The sequence below is a fragment of the Phyllostomus discolor genome, chromosome 3, assembly GCF_004126475.2.
Source record: "Phyllostomus discolor isolate MPI-MPIP mPhyDis1 chromosome 3, mPhyDis1.pri.v3, whole genome shotgun sequence".
Taxonomy (NCBI): domain Eukaryota; kingdom Metazoa; phylum Chordata; class Mammalia; order Chiroptera; family Phyllostomidae; genus Phyllostomus; species Phyllostomus discolor.
In genome coordinates, this window is record NC_040905.2 from 63,280,961 (window position 1) to 63,288,406 (window position 7,446).

Consider the following 7,446-nt stretch of genomic DNA (forward strand, 5'->3'; position numbering starts at 1 on the left):
CACCTAAGGGTATTCTACCCTTAGGAAGGGTAGAATAGGAAATCTGGAATTGTGGGACACAAACTTACGCTTTGCAGATCTTAAAGACCATATGAAAGTAGGAATCTAAGGAGTCCAGTTTGTTCTGTTAATATCAAGTGATTGGATATAGTAAACTGCAAAGAGTGCCCACCTCCATCTTAATTTTTTATGTAAATCTAATCAAGAAATTGTGTTCTTTGTTGTTGCTTCAGTGTTCATGAACTTTCTTATGGTCACAGTTTCCACGTAGTTCTAATATTCTTTGCCATTCGTTTTCTTCATTTAATTGTACTTTAGCCATTGTGGGCAAAAAGAGCTGGCAGAAGAGCCCTGGGTGTGTGGAGGACGTCTGCCACATCCGTCTGACTGGGTACAGAGTAGAGTCCTTTCGGAATATTGGAAATTAAGAGAAGAAAGTTAAGTGTTGGGAGTGTCATTAATGATTAGCCTAGTACCAAGTTAGATTTTAAAAGAGTCTACTCAGACAAGCACCTGGATAGTCTACAGTCAGATTGCTGAATGTTCACATGATTCCCTTGAGTTTCTCGGGGCTTCGGGGAAGGTGTGTATTGTCACCAAGGATGGCAGTTCCTGGGCTGAGTTTACAAAACGAGACCTGAATTTTCTGACTATGATGTAGCTCTTCTTCTCCCCTTGCCTTTGTTTTTATTGGAATTAACTCTCTTTTTAAAGAGCTTCCCCCTACCCCCATTTGTATTTTTTAAAAATAATGTATATAATTTTGCTGTTTTTTGCATTCTTTTATTTTGTGCTTCATTCTCTCTCTGCATTGGCAAGTACGTACCAAATGTAAAGTGGAGGTCCAAAAGTATGATAAATCTCCTCTTCTCCTTTTCCCTTATTGCCAGCATGGGCAATAGCTAGTAGAATAGTTGATTGATTTCTTTCAGTGGCTATTTGGGGGTATATACTTTAAAAATGTACATAGAGTTTTTGATGTGTTTTTATATTCTTTCATTCTGTATATTTTGTCCTGATGAACAGTGAAATATTGTCCACAACAGTCTCTTCTGCCTTCCCGTATTGTCTGTGTGAGCAACAGCTGTAGAGGCTTTTATTTCCTTTTTTGGAAGGAGGTTGTGGCATTGAGAGGAGAGCAGAGTATGTTCTTTGAAAAAAATGTGTATAAGTGTGTTCACCGCTTTTTTGTAGATGTTGTTTCATTTTTGTATTTTATTCATCATTCATGGACATGCGGATATCTAGTGAACCATGGAGGTCCATGAGTATGACAGATGTCCCATTTACCTTTATTGCCTGCATGGACAATTCCTATTAGGGTGGTTGTTGCTGTCATTTGGATCTAGTCTTATGGGTAGAGGAAGATCAGTATCATTCTTTCAAATGTACATGAATGTTATGCTGCTTATTTATATTTCATTTTATATGTGTTCTTTTGCATGTGTGCATAAGTGCTTAATGAAAATTGAGGCCCAGAGAATGACAGATTTCCTCTTTTCCTCATTGCTTCTTTGGACAATAGCTGATAGAATAGTTTCTTTTGTTTTGTTTTGTGCTATAGGAGAGAATGGAGCATGTACGTAATGTATATAAATAAATTTGCTACTACTTTGTATTACTAATTCATTTCGTGCTGTGTCCTTCTCATAGGATGTTTAAGTACGTAATGAGACATGGAGGTCCGGATGTATGACAATCTCCTCTGGTCCCCTTCCCTTATTGCCTGTGTGGGCAATGGGTAGTAGTGTAGTTATTGGAGTGGGTTGGGGGAGGGGTGGTCAGGGACAGGCAGGAAGGGATGTGTACTTACTGTATATATCTGTTTTTACTACTGTGTTGTATTATTGCATTGGGTGCCCAGACTGGAAGGTACCTAATGAAACCTGGAGGTCTGGATGGATGACAATCCCCTCCTCTCCCCTTCCCTTTTGCCAGAGTAGGCAGTAGCTATGAGAACACTTTATTACTTTCAGGGTTCTTTCGTGGGTATTGGGGTAAACACTGTACTTTTTACTTTCTTATTATAATATTTCATTAGCACCCAGTCCTTCACTCGGACATGTAGGTTGCTAATGAACCATGGGGTTCTGGATATATAGCGATCCCCTTTCTCCCTTTCCCTTTTTATCTCTGTAGGCAATAATTTTAAAGCAGTTGGGGCTTTTTGGAGGTTTTTTGTGGGGGTTGCTGGAAGGAACTAAGGGCAGGATATACCCTTTTTAAATTGTATATGCAGTGTTTGTTATTATGTTGTGTTATTCCTTTCTGTACTGTGTCCCTTACCTGGACGTGTAGGTACCAAATGAGACATGGAGGTCCGAATGTATGAAAATCTCCACTTTCCCCCTTTCCTTATTGCCTCTGTGGGCAATAGTTTCAGAGTAGTGTAGCTTATTTTTTTTACTCTACCACTCCCTCCCCTAGGAGGGTGGTAATAAGTACTTTTAAAAATGCATATAAATATTTTTGCTTTTTTCTCTTATTTCATTTTGTACCTAGACTTTTCCATGGACACTTAGGTACATGGTGAAAATTAAAGCTCATCCTATGAAAAAGATCTCCTCCCCTTCCCTATTGACTGTCTAGGCAGAGACCCAGATCCAGGGGTGTGGTAAATCTTTTCTCCCGTACCCTGCAGCCTGTGTCCATGGACTTAGTATGAGAATACTGAAGGGCTCAGGGTGTGTTTGTTTGTTTGTGGAGGCTTCCAATGGGGAATTGGGTTTTTAGGTAAGATATGTAGTTTTTAAATTGTATATAAATGTTTTGCCTCTTTTTGTTGCTCACTTTATTTTGAATATATTTCTTTGCATGACTATTTAGATATTTTGTGAAAATTGAGATTGATTCTATGAAATATCTCCCCTACTCCCCTTCCCTCATTGCCTGGTGGGCAATGGTAGAAGAATAGATGTTTGGTTGCTTTTTTTGGAGGGGTAGAAGTGTGGGGGAGGTCTGGGCATGTGTACTTGTGTGGGGTGTGGGTGTGTATATTTTTTAATGTGTATAAATGTTTGCTACATTTGTGTATTATTTAATTTAGTGCTCAGTCCTTTGGTGGGATTTGTAAGGACATAATGAAACATGGAGGTCCAGACCCATGATAGCTGTCCTCTGCTCCCCTTTCCTCACTGCCTGCATAGACAGTAGTTTTATAATTTCAGTTTGTTTTTTAGGGGCTAGGATTATTTGGGTGGGTAGGGCTAGGGGGAAAGGGCAGGGTAGGGACTTTAAATATGTATATTTTTTATACCTGGTCCTTTGCGTGGGTGTGTAGGTACGAATGAAAACCGAGGGTCAGTGTATGACAGATCTCCCCTCTGCCCTGCCCCTATTGCCTGTGCAGGCATATCGATGACTAGAATAGTTGCGTGTTGTTTACTGGCTTGTTTGTTGTAGAGGGATTTATATTTTTAGCAGGGAAATATTTTTAATGAATATAAACATGTTTTCATTTCTTTGTGAGTGCATTTGTATTTAGTCCAGTGCATGGCTATATGGGGATATAATGAAAATTGAGTTTCATAAACTGACAGATCATTTCTTCCTCTCCCACATTTTTCCTGTTTTAGCAGTAGCTAGTACAGTTGTTGTTTTGTGGTTAGTTTGTTTTATTCTCTAGCATATATACCTATAAAGATGTAAATACGCACACATAATTGGCTTCTTTTTTTATTGTTTTCCTTTACTTCTTAGTGTCTTGCAGAGCTCTGAATGTATCTAACAAAAATAAAGTCCCACTGAACCCCTGCCACCTGACTTGAAGGTGTAGCATGGTGGTGGCGTCACTAACAGTGGGGGGCATGTAGCCAGGAAGGTGGGAGGAGACCCTGGGATATGGCTGAGCTGTGATAGCTAATAAGACCCAGCTTTTCCTAGATTGGTTCAAACTGAATGAAATGGTGGGAAGGGGCCTGTACTTTGGAAATTCCAGAAAGGCAAGAGGACAATCCTACGTAAAAGTATGTTACGTACAAAAGTATGTTTAAAGTTTGTTGTTGATTAATCTTTCAGTGATTGGTAAGCCAATAAAAGTCCCTTGAGAGTAGTTTCTTTTGAGGCCTGGAATTCTGCTTCTTCCATAGAAGTCTATTGCAGTCTCATCCATGGCATATTCTTGCATACCTGGTAAAAATTATTTTGATTTTTGGAATAAACCTTTTGAGTTATTGCCATGGTTCTAGTGAATGACAAAGTGGGGCCAAAAACTAATCCAAAATGAATTTGGGAGACAAGCCCTTCAATCTTTCAACACCCACATATGATAGGGCAAATAGGTCCTTTCTTACCCAAAGCTCTTCTGTGTGGCTACCTCTCCCTCCTCAGTTCTCCGCTAGCTGGACCATTCCTATTTTTTTCCCCCTTTTTTCTTCAGTGCCTGCACCGTTAAATGTTATTTTTAAGTGCACTAAAAAATGTAAGCCATTGTTGCCTCATTAGCTGGATGTTTCTGCATATATTTCATACATCCAGGCCTGCACGTTTGCTTTCAGCATTCTCAAATCATGCATCACATGGACTGTTCCATCCACCGCAGAGAAAATGTTGAGACTCCACATTTGTCTATGTTAAAGAAAAGGCATGTGTAAAATCCATCCTTCCGGCCCTCTCTTCCTCCCTTCCTTTCTTCCTCCCTTGCTTTCTTCCTTGGAGCATCCTTTGTTGGTTCTGCAATTTATAATGAATCCAGTGCTGAAGGTTTGCCATATTATTATTACTTTATTAAGAAACATTGAATGATAGGACTCCTAGAAAATTTGTGGAGATGTTATTTACCATATCAAACCCTCAGGTTCTTGTGTTGAAAATTCAGTCTATACTTTGCTGTTACTTATACCTGCTGCTGTAGAAAAAAAATGAGTTTATTCATGACACTTTTAGCTTTGATCATAAATAAAAGAGAAGGGGGCACCTTTTTAGAGTTAGTCATGGTAGTCAGTGATATTTCTGAACAGTTTTTAATTTAAAATACTTCAAAGAAAGTGGAGGTCATGGCTTAACTGAATGAAATGCTCCAGAAGTTGAACTGTGTAAACCACCAGTACAATAATACACCCATGTATGCGTGTGTGTGTATGAAATGAGAATCACATTCTAATTGGAGCATTAAACAACAAACTCACATTGAGACAAAACTTAGTCTTACAGCTGTCTTGACTCAAGCCAAGTGTTCTGTGTTGCTGTGAAGTCTCTTTCAAACACTTTGAAAAGTAATTACTTGGAAACTTGTAAAAGTATTACATTTTTGTATTTAAACACCTATAGAGATATCCAATTTCTTGAAACTGAGCTTGTGGGTGGAATTCTAAATTTATATAAACAATATGTCTTTTGTGGAAGATTTTGAAAATAATATGTGTGTATATATGACATTATATATGCAAATTGTACTGTGTCACATAAAGGGAAAAGACTTATTTTTCTTTATATTTCTGATACCTTGTTTGGCATATGACGAGCACTGACTGAAAGGCATGTGTAACTGCAAGCACTGTTGCTTTTTTTGTGTGAGATGAAAATAAAAGTATTTAAATATAAAAATCATGTGGACTATTTGGATGAAAAAATTTTACATACAGGGGTAAGCAAAGGAAGTTTACAATTGTGAGTATGCAAAACAGTTCATTTTTGTATTTATTAATTATTGTGTTATTGTATTATTATTATTTTCTCATCCTTACTTATGATTTATCTTTTAGGTAATGATGGCTGGTAATTTAACCTACTTTTGCCCACCCCTATATATAAAGTGGTATGAGATTACAAGCTCTACCAGGACTACAGCCATACTTCATTGTCTTTAATAACTTGTCTCATACCTCATCAGGACCCCAGTAGCCTTATTGCACATTAACTCAAGGTTTCCTGAACTCACACTGTTGACGTTTTGGGCTGTCCCATGCATTGTGAGATGATTAGCAGCATCCCTGGCCTCTAATGCAAATAGCAACTAGATGCCAATAGCAACTCTCTAACCCCCAGTAGGCAACCAAAATGTCTCCAGACCTTGCCAAATGTGCCCTGGAGTGGGCGGTGGGGATCAAAGCTTTCAGTAGATGCACAGGGCAGGGGGCTCAGTAACAGATGGATTCCATCTAGGGCAAATTACTTACTTTTTATTTAAATACGTAATCTTCATTACATTTTTTCCATTATCATTTAGTCCCCTTTTACCCCCTCCTCACAGCAATCACCACCCTGTTCCTGTTGTCCATGTCCATGAGTCCTTTTTCTTTTTTGCTCAGTCCCTTCCCCTACTCCCCTCCCCTCCCCTCCCACCACTAGCTGTCATCTGTTCTCCATCTATGAGTCTGTCTGTTTTGCCTGTTAGTTCAGTTTGTTCATTAGATTCCACATATGAAATCATATGGTATTTTCCTTTCTCTCACTGGCTTATTTCACTTAGCATAATGTTCTCCAGGTCCATCCATACTGTTGCAAAGGGTGAAATTTTCCTTTTTACAGCCAAGTAGAACTCCATTGTGTAAGTGTGCCATAGTTGTTTTATCCACTCATCTACTAATGGACACTTGGGCTACTTCCATATCTTGGCTATTGTAAATAATGCTGCAATGAACATTGAGGTGCTTATGTTCTTTCAAATTAGTGTTTTGCTTCCTTCAGACATAGTCCCAGAAGTGGGATTGCTAGGTCAAAAGGCAGATCCATTTTTAATTTTTTGAGGTATCTCCACACTGCTTTCCACAGTGGCTGCACCAGTCAGCATTCCCACCAACAGTACAAAAGGGTTCCCTTTCTCCATATCCTTACCAGCATTTGTTGTTTGTTGATTTATTGATGATAGCCATTCTGACAGCTGTGAGATGGTATCTCATTGTGGTTTGTATTTGCATTTCTCTGATGATTAGTGATGTTGAGCATCTTTTCATATGTCTACTGGCCATCTGAGAGGACATAGATGTCCTCTTAGAAGTGTCTATTCAGGTCCTTTGCCCATTTTTTAATTGGGTTGTTTGTTTTTTTGGTGTTGAATTTTGTTAGTACTTTATTAACTTTGGATATCAACCCCTTATCAGATGCATCAATGAATATATTCTCCCACTCTGTAGGTTGCCTTTTTATTTTGTTGACGATTTATTTTGCTATGCAAAATCTTTTTAGGCTGATGAAGTCCCATTTGTTTATTTTTCTTTTGTTTCTCTTGCCTGGGGAGATATATCCAATAAAAAAATTTCTACAAGCACTGTCCAAATTTTGGCTGCCTAGGATTTTTTCTTGGATTTTTATGGTTTCAGTTCTAACATTTAATTCTTTGTTCCATTTTGAATTTATTAGCTTGTGTGTGGTGTAAGAAGGTGGTCATGTTTCATTTTTCTGCACATAACTGTCCAATTTTCCCAACACCATTAATTCAATAACGTATCTTTAGCCCATTGTATGTTCTTGCTTCCTGTGTTGAATATTAATGGACTATAAATGGTG

The 7,446-nt window shown here is 38.4% G+C and overlaps 1 protein-coding gene across 1 annotated transcript in view; it reads left to right on the forward strand.

The window, feature by feature from the left end:
* The window catches only part of LOC114496094 (leucyl and cystinyl aminopeptidase), a 103,306-nt gene extending 97,762 nt beyond the window's left edge, over positions 1-5,544 (forward strand). The window contains exon 19 of the mRNA XM_028511364.2: positions 25-5,544. The gene's annotated coding sequence lies outside the window, so the exon portion shown is untranslated. The remainder of the gene's footprint in view (positions 1-24) is intronic.
* The last annotated feature ends 1,902 nt before the right edge of the window (positions 5,545-7,446 follow it).